Source organism: Triturus cristatus, chromosome 9, assembly GCF_964204655.1.
Source record: "Triturus cristatus chromosome 9, aTriCri1.1, whole genome shotgun sequence".
NCBI classification, from domain to species: domain Eukaryota; kingdom Metazoa; phylum Chordata; class Amphibia; order Caudata; family Salamandridae; genus Triturus; species Triturus cristatus.
The window spans coordinates 273,240,198-273,255,759 of NC_140592.1; the positions used below are offsets into that span (position 1 = coordinate 273,240,198).

The 15,562-nt window shown below is 43.6% G+C and overlaps 1 long non-coding RNA gene across 1 annotated transcript in view; it reads left to right on the forward strand.

Annotated features, from left to right (window-relative positions):
• Positions 1-15,562, forward strand: part of LOC146797746 (uncharacterized) — a 1,134,092-nt gene that overhangs the window by 109,416 nt on the left and 1,009,114 nt on the right. The window lies entirely within an intron of this gene.

The following is a 15,562-nucleotide window of genomic DNA, read 5'->3' on the forward strand; positions in this document are numbered from 1 at the left end:
TAATGTTCCTTGGATGGACATTTGAGAACATGGGCGAGTTGCTTATGGCAAAACACCAAACAGAGCAACAATATATAAAGACTTTATATTTTCCAAAATGATTAGTACAATGTATTATTCTTATTCTTTTCTTTTGTAACTTTTAAGTAATTTTTGTATGCGGTAATTCATTTGCTTACAGACCCACATTTCATTTTCTGTACAATTATGGTTCCATAATTATGCTTGTCCTTAATGCATTTTGAACCTACATTGTGAAATGGGATGGCATCAAGATAATAGTGGTCTGAAAAGGAGTAGCAGCAAGTCTGCTATTGGAGCTTTCTGCTTTCTTTGATACAGTTTATCTTATCAATTGGCTTTGATAATACAGCGCTATAGAATTACAAGGCATGGTTCTTCGCTGGATTGTTTCCTTTCTAATGAACAGAACCCTCTGGCTATCACTTTACCTTTCTGCTCTACTCCTTTTCCCTTTATATCAAGACTTCCTAGATGATTCACCTTTGCTGCCCTGCTCCTTAGCTCACTACTGAAACTCATCTCCTACTTCAACCTCAACTGTCATAATGACATCGATTATACTCAAATTATTATAAAACTTATGGATCCATCTATACACGAGGCCTGTGCCATCGGCCAGTGCCTCTTATCTGTTGACCATTGGATTAAAATAAATAATCTCTTTCTAAGTACATAAAAAACGAAAACGGAAATATTACCCTGTGGTAACTAGGCCACATTTCAGCTGTCCACCACATGACAAAAAAAGCTCGACCCAAAACCCACCTCTTTCACACCAAGTAAGGAATCTAGGTATGATTATGGATACACACTGTCCCCTGATTCCTCAAGTGATTCAAGTTACAAGGGGATCCTTTCACATAATCAGAGGACTCCATCAGTCTTTCCCATATGTTGGTTTCGGTTAAAGGATACAAGCCACCATCAACATTGTATTCTCCCATCTAGAATAGAACAAGCATTTGCAATGCAATAGGTCTCGCATTTGCAAGAGTTTTAGCTTTCTGCATTGTAAATGATAATGCCTTTTATTTATCCATTTTGAAAGCCAACACATAAATAAAAGGCATTATCATATACAATGCCAATTGATTATACTCTTGTAAATGCAAGACTTATTGCATTGCAAATGCTTGCCTTTCTATTTATATGAAGCGATCTGACACTCTAGCTGAAGGTCATGATGACAAAAATAAATAAATATATAACAGCTAATTTTTAAAACACAATCAGTACACAGCTTAGATAACATGCAAAGTACCCTCACACACATCTTTCAAACACAGCATAAGCAGAACCAGAAACGCATCACTGAAATAGGCTAGCACACCATTTTGGAAGAAATTTTACACAAATATAACTTGCAAACATACACACAACAAAAGAAAATGCATACACAGATATACACATATAAAACACGGAACTTTCATTGACTGTTCAAGCATAATGGAGGAGCTACCGTGGAACGTCTGGTACTTTGAAATGCTACAACTCTGCAGTGACTGATTTAATGTTTGTAGTGTTGGTCTTGCTTTATCATCAAATACCTCTTGATTTTTAAGAACACACATTTTATGAAGTAGCATATATCTCACTTCCACACTACTGAATGGTAGACTTCGAGACATCATGTTTGCCCGAATAGAAGCTAGTTTTTTACACGTGAACATACTAAACATCCCTGCTTCCTACAGGGGTGAAAACATCTTCAACTGATGAAGGGTAACCTCGAGACTCAAAGCATATCTCCGCCACATACACCCGGTACAAAAGCCGAAGTGGTGATGTTTATCTGTTACTCTGGTCGCTTCTATGGAGTTGCTGGGGGGCTGATGCTGGGCACAGGAATGAAGGAAATACTTTCCTTGCTAGCACCTCCGAATGTAGCATGCATGTTCCCCAGCAGCCCGCTGCATAAGACTAACTGCTGTATTCATGATCTGACATTAATACCAACGGAAAGTCATTGATCAAGAACCAAGCAAGACTGACAAGAAAGCCAGGCGATAGAAGCAACAGGCTCACTCAGGCCCCCTGTAAATAATGGTACGGTCCACAGCAGTTCTATGACAGCTAAAGCCCATCTGCAGACACGACCTGAAAACATGCTGAAATGGGACAGATGGGTGGTACAGATCTTATCCTTACAACAACAAAGATAAATTCTGCACAGCTTTACACAAACAGACAACTTCTCTCGGGACAGACGAAGAGAGTGCACCAACCACCCGGAGGGGAGAGACAGACACGGAGCCTGCTGTGAAACAAGTGTTCTGGTTCAGTCAATGGCACTGCGCTAACCTGCTTAGGTCTGTGCCCGCCCGGCATGCAGGCGGAACTTGTACTGCGCACTCGGCAGCCCCTCCCACGCCAGCAAGCGCTACAAGCACGGCTCCGCATCCCCAGCGGGTGCATTAGCAGTCAAGGCGGTGCAGCATGGCCTACTTCCGAGCAGGCGGGCTCCTGACCCTGCTCTGACCAGGCAGAGGAAAGGGGTGCAGGTGCCCGCGGGGAGCAATAAACACGAGTTTCATCAGCGGCCTCCTGGCGCTTTATTGCTGGTACAAATCTCATCCACAAGTGCGTGGGTGCGGCCAGCTGAGCCCCGTCACTGGCTAGACGGCGGCGGAGATGGGGTGTTCTAGTGCCCAGAGAGCCTGCTGCCAGAGATGGGCAGCAGCACACTGCACACACACAGACCCACCAGCAAGATGCACGTACTAACACATTGACGCACACAGAACATTACAAAGAGTCGGGGCAGGCATGCGCAACGCCTAAGAACACACAAAGCCTGGTTCTAAAACTCGCAGGGAAAACATACACAAGACCCAGAGACAAGAAAGCCAACGTGTTCGCTCTATTGAGGCCAGAGAAACAGCCAGAGTATCCTAAAACTAGAAATTACGCAATAATTATAGAAATAACGCCATATGCTCGGGAACACTTACATAAAGGTGGACCTCACTCGGCTAAATTAACAGACTTACCTCCGCTATGCACATTAAAGGGCATACATTAGACCAGGTGTGGTCTACAAACCTGACTATGACAAATCCAGATGTAACTCCCTGTATCTGCTCCGATCACCATCTCATCATATTTTCCATAAATAACCTTACCAAACTTAAAAGTCCCCTACCTGACCCTGGATACTTTAGGAGCTGGAACACCATCGACAAATGTCAATTCCTAGAAACCGTGGCCAATACAATCCCCATCAGCCAATCCTCTATAGATGAGAGTGAGAAAAACCTGTCGGACTGGCTCTTGACAGCTAGCAATAAACATGCCCCACTTAGGAAAATACAACGAGCACGTCGCCACGAAGCCCAGAAATGGTTTTCCGCTGACTTAAAGGAATTAAAACTTGCTCTGCGCCAAGCAGAAAGGAAATGGAGAAGCAAATACTCACCTGACGACAAAAGCACCTATCTAACAGCCCTTAGAACTTACAAAAAAACTATTCTGACAACAAAGGCCGAATATTTCTCCCTTAAAATCAAAAACCGATCAAAGGACATTTTCAGAACAATTAATGATCTATCCAACCCTAACAGAGTGGCTTTAAAAACCACACCTTCGCAATCCCTATGTGACTCCCTGAAGCACTTCTTCATTGACAAAATAAAAATTATCAAAGCAAGCATCCCCATATGCCCAAGGCCCACTTGTCAAAGTAAACCAAAAAACCCACACAGGCTAGAACAGATCCCAATGATAAGCCAAGAAGTTTTCACAGACCTATTGACCAAAGTAAAATCTGGCTCTCCTAGGGACTGTTGCCCCCCTTGGATCCTAAGGGAAGCCTTCACGTACTGCCCAGACCCAGCCATGGCCCTCTTAAACAAATCGCTATCCCAAGGTCACGTACCTGATGCCTTTAAAGAGGCGTTTGTCATCCCCCTCCTGAAAAAGACAGGAGCTGATCCCGGAACCCTTACTAATTACCGACCTATCTCACTGCTTCATTACCTGGCCAAACTACTCGAAGCCCACGTAGCCAAAAGCCTATCTGCCTTTCTGGAGCAGTCAGATTATCTGGACCCTCATCAAGCAGGGTTCTGCCCAGCTCACTCCACAGAATCAGTGATACTGTCAGTCCTGAATTCCCTGCGAGAGAAAGCGGACGGAGGATCCCCCCAAGCCCTGGTGCTGCTGGATCTCTCTGCCACTTTTGACACGGTCGGCCACAACATCCCGGTCGTCCGCGTCATGGATGCAGGAATCCAAGGATAAACCCTCGCATGGATAAGCTCCTTCTTAAACCGTTATCAAACGATTCGCCTGGGAAACTTCACAACCCCCAAGATTAAAAACACTTGTGGTGTTCCCCAGGGCTCCTCTCTCTCCCCTCACTTATTTAATGTATACCTCCTCCCCCTGATCCATGCACTAAAAGAAAGGAAAATCCAAACCTTCAACTACGCATATGATTTCCAACTAATATTTCCTATAAATGACTCCCCTACCATTGTCCACGTATTCCAGACGACAATGCTGTTCATCCGTGACAGGATGAACAGCAACCATCTCAAATTAAATCCGGACAAAACGGAAGTGATCCTCACGGGAGGCTCATTGAACCCCTGGAGCTCCCACTTCTGGCCTAAAGAACTGGGACAGCCCCCCGTCCCCTCTACATCTGCAAAAACCTTGGGAGTCATAATCAACAATGACCTTACCATGAAAAATCAAATTGGATCTGTGATCTCAACATGCTGCTTTCAACTAAGGAAAATAAGAAAAATCAGCAGGTTCCTTACACAGGAAGCAAAAATACAGGCCGTTCTCGCTATGGTGATATCCCACATCGACTATGCCAACTCACTATACTTTGGCATCCCAGCCTATCTTACCCACCGCCTTCAAATGTTTCAAAACCAGGCGGCCAGGCTGATTTTCCAAGAAAACAGGCGCCAACATATTACCCCTCTTCTGAAGAAGTTGCACTGGATACGCCTTCAAGGTGGGATGCATCATCTTTAAATCCCTGAATAGCAAAAACCCAAAATTCGTTAACAGCTTGATCAACAGGTACACTCCAACCCGCAACCTACGATCTGCTTATATGCATCTCCTGACCATCCCTTCATTCAGGCTAAAACGCGCTGGGGGGACAATACTGGACTCCCTGCCTCTGGAGATTAGATCCTGCACAGGCCTCATGAGCTTCCGCAAACTCCAAAAAACATGGCTATTTAAACAAGCATACTAGTAACACCTTAGTCTAACACCTTCAGAGCAGCGCCAAAAATCCAACCTGGTGTACGTGCGCTCTACAAATAAAGTTTAACATAACATATCCTGCAACCTCTGGGAGACAGACTGAGTGCGTGCACAACCGGAGCTTCCAGAACGGTGAGCGAGGAAAAGTGAAAGCACGCAATGCGTGCGTTGTGCTGAACGCATGAGCCATACGCGTGCACATCGCTAGTCCTCTGTACTCGCGTGTACATATCCTGTCCCCCTTCGGCCAAGAAACCCACAACAATAGATCTCGCCAAGGCGTGCAGCGCATGCGCTGTGTCGCTAGGCGAGACCTAAAAACTGTATAAACCATGTCACATCCGAATATGTCATTCATAAACCACAGGAAGTTCAGAATGTAGTTATGAGACAGCTTCTCGAGCATTGTATCTGTACTAGCATATCACATGCCTTTCAGTCTTTATCCTGGATTCCTGTGATAAACATATCACTTTCAAAGAAATGTGCATTGTTCTTTGTGCCATTCCTGGTTCTGAACTCCCTTCTTTCAGCACATACTGCCCATCCTTTCCTTCACAAAATCTCGCACCAGATACGGAACTCACTTTGTGCTAGAATGAGAGTAGTTTACAACCATTTCAAATTTTGGAGAGCATCAACAACGTAGTTCTTCCTACACAATTAGTTATCTCCGAACTAAAGGGGTTTGTTACTGTATGTGCTCCTGGGATATTCTCATATTTTTCTAGCACCCATGTTTATAAGCATGTCTCTAAATCTCCTGCACTTCACCTAACATTTCTTATATGTTACTGATGGCACCCTTTTAAAGTACCCAATTGAACAGTGTTTGATGCAAAGACACCCAATGTAATTTGGAGCACATTCCCATCATATCAGGGGTATAATGCAATATATAAATGCTACAATATAGTACAATACAACCCAGGAAGAAGTTTGAGTATGCTATGAAGCATCATGGTGCTTCATTTCCAAATGTATATTAACTCTGATGCATCTGTTGTTATTGTCGAAGATGGAGGAGTGTCTATGTGGCTTTTTGATGGATGGCAAGGCATGTGTAGCAGTTATACCCCATGTTGGAAGAAATTACACATGTTGTAAATTTCCTCTGTGCTTGTCCTATTTGATTCAGTGGTTCTCAGGGGGATGTAAAATGGCATGCCACACAGGGTTTGAGTGTTTTTGCAACTTGTCATCTTGTCATGGCGATGGATAATAGTGATACTTGGTATGTGCTGTCTCCGGTGCCTCTCTATAGGATCCAGGGATGTAAAAATGTAGTGCGCATAGCCGCTTCATGTCGGTTGGCATAGTGTGCAGCACATTTTTCAGGCACAGCATTGTAGGTGTGACCAGTGTAGTCTGGTTAGTGATGCTGGCTTTGGTGAGTATTGATCTCTATATACATTACTGATGGTTTTAACTGTACAGTGTTTCTATTTGCAAGAATCTTCTTTTATGATGGGCTGCCCTCCATTGCCCGATGGTCTCACATCCCGCCGGAAACAACAACATCACCCCGTCGCAAGACCTCTGCAACTCCCTCGCCTCCTACTTCCACAACAAGATCGCGGACATACACAACAGCTTCAGCCCACAAACAACGCTCCCAACGACCGCACCAACGCCCCCCACCACCACCCTCAGCGCCTGGACCCAGATCAACACAGAAGACACCATCTGCACGATGAACTCTATCCACTCCGGATCTCCGACCGACCCCTGCCCCCACCACGTCTTCAACAAGGCCGACGCTGTCATCGCACCCCACCTGAGGGACATCATCAACACCTCCTTCGACACCGCCACCTTCCCTGAGAGCTGGAAACACGCCGAACTCAGCGCTCTACTAAAGAAACCAACAGCGGACCCCACCGAACTCAAGAATTACCGCCCCATCTCGCTCCTCCCGTTCCCAGCCAAAGTCATCGAGAAGACCGTCAACAAGCAGCTGGCCGCCTTCCTCGAGACGAATGGATCCCTCGACCCCTCACAGTCTGGCTTCCGAGCCAACCATAGCACCGAGACCGCCCTCATCGCTGCCACCGATGACATCCGAGCCCTGCTGGACCACGGTGAGACAGCGGCCCTCATCCTCCTAGACCTCTCCGCGGCGTTCGACACTGTTTGCCACCACACCCTAGTGCAGCGCCTCAGCAACATCGGAATCCAGGAGAAGGCACTGGAATGGATCATCTCCTTCCTCGCTGGAAGGACACAGAGAGTTCGCCTACCACCGTTCAGATCTGCAGCCACGGAAGTCATCTGCGGCGTTCCCCAGGGCTCCACGCTCAGCCCCACCCTCTTCAACGTCTACATGAGCCCCCTTGCGGCCATCGCACGCCAACACAACCTCAACATCCTCTCCTACGCCGACGACACCTAGCTGATCCTCTCCCTGACCAACGACCCAGCCGCCGCCAGAACCAACCTCCACGAAGGGATGAAAGACGTAGCCGAGTGGATGACAACCAGCCGCCTGAAACTGAACTCAGACAAGACGGAAGTCCTCATCCTGGGCTCCTCGCCCTCCGCCTGGGACGACTCATGGTGGCCCCCCGCCCTGGGCACCGCACCCAAACCGACAGACCACGCACGCAACCTGGGCTTCATCCTGGACTCCTCCCTCTCCATGACCAGACAAGTCAACGCCGTCTCCGTGTCCTGCTTTAACATCCTGCGCATGCTACGGAAGATCTTCCGGTGGATCCCCTCCGAGACTAGGAAGACGGTCACCCAGGCCCTCGTCACCAGCCGACTGGACTACGGCAACGCCCTCTACGCCGGAACCACCGCCAAGCTCCAGAAGAGACTCCAGCGGATCCAGAACGCCTCAGCCAGACTCATCCTCGACGTCCCCCGACGCAACCACATCTCCGGACATCTGAGAGACCTGCACTGGCTCCCCGTCAACAAGAGAATCACCTTCCGTATCCTCACCCACGCACACAAAGCCCTACACGTGTTTTTCTGCATGACTGATTCTACTTATCTCTGGCACTACCAGGGCATCAGTCTTGCATGCCTGTGAGGAACAATGTTCTCTCTATGAGCTTCTTTATTTTAGTCAAGCTGCAGGATGTACTTTATCTATCACACAACAAAACGTAAAAGCTTTTAAAGGAACAGTGCAAATATTTCAAAATATGTAAGAAGTTAGGAAACCACAAATTAAGCAAATGTTTTGACATGCTGAACTGTTGCGGTAACAAAGATTTTAATTCTATCTAAACAAATCAGTACACCTGGCGATGCAGATTTCCACACATTATCGTTGGTGCGCTGTATAGTATTATCAGTAAATTTGCATGCCTGTGCATATTAAATGGACATTTCAATGGAAAATGTGTTGTCTATAATTGGCAGTGCACTACCACACTGTGTTTAGTAATCTATTTACGACAAGATGCTCCAAAATGTACCACCAGCCACATACTACAGCCTTACCACTCTCCTGTTGCATACATTTGCTACACTTGTTCATTGTATGGTATGTCAATTGAGAAATGTCATTCACGCATGAGCCTTTGTTGGTACACTTCTTTTAAACGTTCCTGTTTCTATGCAGGTCTTGAAGGAAGTAGTGATAGCATTTGCTCAAATAACTGGTGCACACTTCTCAGCTTTTACTTCAGCATTGAGTGATAACACACCAGTGCTGAAAAAGATTGGTCTTCATCACTAAAGCATATATTCAGGTTACTGTATTATTTGTAATTTGCATCTCAACAACATTTTATAACAGATTTTAGTAGGATCCACTGACAAACGTGCGGGAACACATTCAGAGGACTTTACACAAGAAACTAACTCTACACAGTGATATAATCTAAAGCAATGAAGGAAGTGTGTACATGGACATAACAAATGACAATTGGGAGAACCACCAGTATGCTACTTTACCAGCAACACTTATAGTGTAAGTCTTGACAAAGCATGTGTTTTTATAGCACTTGCAACCTTAACTGGGCCTGATTCTAATCATTCCTAATGTTTACAGATAAAAGACTGTAGGAATAAGAAAATTGTGATCGAATTAAATAACCAAGTTATTTCCTTTGCACATGTGACTTGCTAAAGGTAGCGATAGCAAGCAGAGAAGTCAAACTCCAGGGTGTGGCATAGGGACAGGTACTCAGATACAGCATAGCACAGTATGAACAAATGTGTATATCTTGTAGAGACTAAGACCGTAATGTAGAGGGCACTATGAAAATAGGCCCTAAAAATATCACCACGACTCAAATTCCACACAATGTATATCATTCACTTCACCTACATCCACCTTACATCCACCTGTCCCAAGACCCCCACCCTTCTGGCATCAATGCAGCCCTCAGCTGCACCACAGACATTGACCGTTTGGCCGCTGGGAAAATGTTTGTGATTACAGCTTCAGTAAAAACCATTGGCAAAGCCAATAGTCTCAAAGGTGAGACCTTTAGGCTTTGCCAATGCTTGTTTCTATCTGCTTCAGTGAGATTTTACACTTTATGTAGACTATTTGTATCCACTTCAGTTATGTTCCTTTATGTGATGCTATCAGGTTCAAACATTGTGTGATGCAACTTCCTTGATGCCCTTACTATCAAAATAATATTGAATGTCACTTTCTTTGACATCTTTAGAAACAAAGAGCATGCTATGTTACTTCCAGTACCCATATTATTTTAGAGACATTTTGCAACTTTGAGGTATTGATTAAACATAATCATTTTAGTAAGCTGTGCTTGAACATGGTCATTGGAAGACCCACATCTTTTCATATATAAAAGTATTGTAATTTTCGTGGAACACAAAGTGTTGGACTTCACCTTCTCTGCTGGGTCACCCCCAAGCCTTTTGCCTTTACCCCTCTTTATTTTCTGAATTTGTTTTTCTTGGCCTCTGTACTCTTTACCACGGCTAACCAGTACTAATGTGCTCTCTCCTTATCACATGATAACACTGGCTTCCACCCAATTGGCTTATCTATTTTGCTTGTAAGCCCCTAGTAAAGTGGTACTACATGTTCCCAGGACCTGTACATTAAATGCTACTAGTGGGCCTGCTGCATGTGTTGTGCCACACACTTAAGTAGCCCTTTAAACATGTCACAGGCCTGCCATTGCAGCCTGTGTGTAGTTTAACCTGCCATTTCAACTTGGCAAAATAAACCTTTTGCAAGGCAAAAACCTTCAGTTTTAATGCAATTAAGTCACACCGAGGGATGGCCCTAAACAGCCCACAGAGCTGGGTACAGTGTATTTAAAATTTGTAATATGTACTTTTAACTTTTACATGTCCTGGTAGTGAAAAACTCCTACATTATTTTTTTACTACTGCAAGGCCTGCCTCTCCCATAGTATAACAATGGGTTATCTTACTACATTTAATAAGTGATAACCCTTAGTTGGGAACAGGTACGAACGTTGAGGTTGGTCTCTTGAGAATTATAATTTAAAACCCTCTTTAATGGTAAAGTTGGATATTAAGACATCATTCTGAAAATGACACTTCTAGAACTTTAGCATTTTCTTGTCGTACTCATTTGGTGCCTGCAGTCTATAACCTGGGTCCCATGACTAGGTGTAGCTGGCAGTTGGTCTTAGTGTATTGCTTCCAGACAATGAGACAAAGGGGGAATAGATGTTGGCAGAATGGACCATCTCCGACTTGATAGCGATCACCTGCTACACTTGCACATCATAAACACTCTGTCTCCGCGCACTCACAAAGATTTTCACACTAGTCTTTTGTGCCCTCAGACAAGCTGGGGTCAGGGCAGGGAGGCCGGAAATTCCAGACACCTTTGTAGGGGGAGGACTCAAGAAGCGTCTCCTACTTCAAAGTGGGCACCAGGTATAAATAGTGGACCCTCAGACCCAACACTTTAGTACACATCTGGACCTGCAGTGGACTCAGAAGGAGGACTACTGTGCTGCTCTGCTGCAAGAAGGACTGTTACTCTGCTGCCTTCTGCCTCAGTGAGAAGAACTGAAACTGCATCTTGAACCCAGCACCTCCAGAGTTGGGTTTTTTGGCAAGCCTCATGATCAGAGCATCAGGGACAGAAATGTTGCCAACCACCTTGAACCCTGCACCTGGTCTCTGCCTACCGAGAGTCCTACCCCCAAGTGGTGCCAGACCAGTCAAGGAACCTTTGGAAGTGGGCCTCAAGGTGCTCTGCCAGCCCAACTGTGGTCCTAGCAGAGCCGACACAGCGCGATGCATTGCATCACAGTTACGCATCAGAATTGCCGCCACGTGACACATTCCTGATGTCGGACCTTCCAGCTCCTCGAACCACTGCTACGCAATGTATCGTCAACACAGGACCTCACATCGCAGCACCTCTGAACTGCCGCTGTGCAAAGCATCCTCGACACAGGACCTTACAATGCTCCGCAACCATGATTTTAATGACTTTGTTCAGCGTGCTTAACTTGTTCCCTGTATCTGACCTGCGCTCCATCTTGATCGGCCTGAGTTTGCGACTTTGTCATAGTCCAGCATGACCAGATAACCTCAGTTGGCGCTTTGCGCCTTTTGACGTTGCTTTTATCAAAATCTTTAAGATTGCATATCTCCAGTTCTACTGGCTGGATTTTTTTGTTCTTTTGGTCGCAAATAATTTATTAAATCATAGTGTATTTTCAGAAATTGTTTTTTTTTGTGTGTTATGTTCTCACTTTAATATTGTATTATTTCATTATAGTGCTGAATAAATACTTTACACATTGCCTCTAAATTAAGCCTGACTGCTTTTGTACCAAGCTACTAGAGGGTGAATCACAGGTTAATTTGAAATTTGCTTGTTTCACCCTTTCAATAATTGTGGTTGCTGCTTGAGTTGGGGTTTCAACCCCCTCAACTGGTAACCCAATTTCCAACCCAAAGTAATAGGTTCTTTTTCACTTTTTACATGCATATAACACCTAGTATTAATTAATGCTCTTTTAAAAAACTTTTTTGTCACTCCCAAGAAAACTCGATTAAATGCTATCAACAGTGCTGAAATCTATTTTCATTCTGCTGTGTTTTTCCCCTTCTTTTCTTGTCTTCCACTTCTACATTTTTTCTTGGGCAACAATTAACCATATTGCCTCTTTGAGATTTAATACCCTGCAGTTTTATTAAGTAGACCCTTTCCCAGGTGACTGGCTAGTAAGAATTGCCTCCCGACCACCTTATTCGCCTACAAGAAGGCTTTGTGCTAGGTAATAGACACATTTAAGTATCAACATACAGTACATATTTGACACAGTATGTACAACTTCCACTGAGCTGAAACTGTCTGCAATCATGCTGATCCACCAACAGACACAAAGAGCAAGGTTCACACTGGCCCATGTGAAGAAGTATTGATAAGGGGGAAGGACTAACCTGATTTAATGAGCCGGGTGTGATCGAGAGACACCTTATGTGAAGTGTGGCACTGTCGAAATACAGAACCACATACTGGTTGCGGACCGTAGAGCAGAAAAGGAGGTTAAAGGTGTCTTGGGGTTAGACAAGTACGTAGTTTCAACGTAAAAATATATTATCCTTTTTTTTTATTTATATAAATTCTTAGCTGGATGGCACAGGTTTATAGCTATAGACCATATGCAGCAGTATGGCTGACCTAAATCATAATTCTAAATCTTGATTTGTTTTTATGGACACGACTAAGAATTAATTTCAGAACAACGTTGATATCTTCTCTTTCGTTGTGGTATGTAACTATAAGTAGAATAGAACGTTAGTAGAAGTGTTTTATCGTCCCTATTGACACATGCAAGTCGGCAGCAACACATGTTTATATCCGGTTAGCATGTTCTGCTGCATACCCAGTACTCCTGAAGTTCCTTTGTAGATGCTGTTGAACTAGACATAGATAATAGAATTCATGAGTTGCTGGAGAATCTGCATATGTCATCATGCTACGTTTGCTTCTAGTAAGCCTTGTTTAAATTAAGATATTTTGAGTTGATTCTCTGGTTTCTAACTATGCTATGAAAATAGTGAGGTAACATTCTAAGGTCAGCTTCATAGCGTTTGCACTTCACCCTTCCAGATGTTTAAAGATGTCCTTGAGATATTTAAAAACACAAGGGGCCAGGAAAGGTAAAGAGCTTACAGGAACTTCTATGCAAATGCTGGAATTAATAACTTTGGTAAAACATTGTTAGTAAAGGAAACTTTATGTCTAATCTGGTTATGGAAATGTGCCAAGTTGCCACCTCCAAAATTTGAACAATCTAAAAAAATCGGGGAGATACAGAATGCAGTTCCAGTGCCTTGCAAAGTTTTGATGCAAAACAAAACAATACTGTCTAAACCTGGTTTGTCAGTATAAAACCAGGAGGCCTAATCCATGCTAGATTATAATGATAACTACTGATTTCATAAATTATTTCAGATGTAATAGTATTAGTTAGGATTTAGCTAGGGCCTGAACAGCCCATAAGGCAGGGTGTATTGTGTTTAAAAAGTTAGACATGCACTTTTAAGCTTTACACGTCCTGGTAGTGAAAAACTCACCTCAATCTTCTTACTTACCGGTGTGATACAAACTCTTTAAAGGAACTCACATGAGGCTTTATGTTTGGTTATTAATCTTTATTGATTTTTAAAAACTTTTTTAAATGCAATAATTCATAGTAAACTGCAGTATAGCACTCTAAAATAACCAATGCTTCTATTGTTCTTGACTATAAATTACACAGCTAAGATGAAGTTGCCATCAGAGAGGGTGCTGCTTAAATGTGCTTAGGCACACCATTGATAAGTTGTTCATGACAGCGGCCTAGAGTTCCTGTGCTAAACCCACTGGAAACCTTTTTAGATAAAGGGTATCATATGTACTTGCCAGCAATTATGAGTGATCTCCGTTTCATTAGGTGTCTCTGTTTCCGCTTCTTTGCTGAACTTCTAGCCCAAGACTGTCTCTGGTCACTGGAAAGGTCCAGTTACAATGTTGTAATACTACCAGCAGACATCAGAGTGCTTTTAAATGGGGGCGGTGGCGGCTAGTAACTGTGAGCCACACTTTCCCCCCCATACATTTGCAGTTGTATGGAGCACAGGATGATATTTCTGTGGGAATGTGCATTGTGTAGTGCTGCCTAGCTGACTGCAGCCGATAACATATACATTTTTGGGACATTTTCATTAAAATAACCATGATAAACACTCATTGATTTCAAAGGGATATTTTACTTTTAGGCTGGGGAATTCATGAGTGATCAAAGTCATGCAAGCTGAAATTAAGAACAAGGCAGCCTATTCCCTGTTTCATTATTTAAGAAAACCATTCAGCTGTATAGAGGAACCGAGTGGACAGCAATATCTTAGAGCCGGGCAGTTTAAAGCAACTAGGGCTATTTTTTAATGTTTTCTGAAAGACTATGCATATCTCCTTCCTAAACCTTAAAAATTTCAACCACAAAAACTCCTCACCAGTCCAGCTTTAGCTGCCTACCCTTCCACCTTCCTAACTCCTGTTTGGCTTAATTGTCATTCTGGCCTTGTCTGCCATTTCAATTTCTCGATTCTCACCTGTGGCTGGATGGCTTTGTGAGTTAAACCTAAAATTACAATTAAACTGGATAATAGGTACCACCTGTTATTCACAGTGCTTGGAAACAGCTGAAGTGTGGTATGAGGCGCTATTTAAAAAATAGTCATTATTAGCATCAATGGAAAGCCCTGCCATGCCCCCTCCATTAGACACACACACTCCTAATACCATATAAACCTCCTACTGCTTATCCTATGTTCTTACTTTACAAATTTCGTGAATCCTGGTATCCTTTGGCATTCCCTGGAAATCGGAGTGGAGCTATGTTCTCCTATGTTGCCCTCTGTGCACCTGACATGATTTACTTCTGGTTACCATTGTCTGTGACTAATCGAACTCGAATCTGTTTTCGCCCACCACTAGTAATGCGTTTCTGCTATTTTTTTATTTGCAAAAATCGGTTACGCTGATTTCTTTGATTTTTATGGCTATTTTAAAAGCTAGGAATCTGTCTGTTTGCTTTCATCACACAAATATCAGAACATCAGAATAACGTGGTCATTAAAAAAGAGCGAATGGGCAATGTCCTGTTCTTTTATAATGTGTTGCATGGTTTATATTAAGCAACTTCTCTGGTTTAAGATATTATAAAGTTAGAACGTTTTATAGAAAAAATGTTGCACTCTCTCCCATGCGAGTTGGCTTTCTTCATTATTTATTCCACCTCTCACTGTGAGTAATGGTTTGCAGTGGGCTGAAGATGATCTCTTGATTTAAGTGCGAACAACCTAACCACATACTCAGTTAGTAAACTAATTA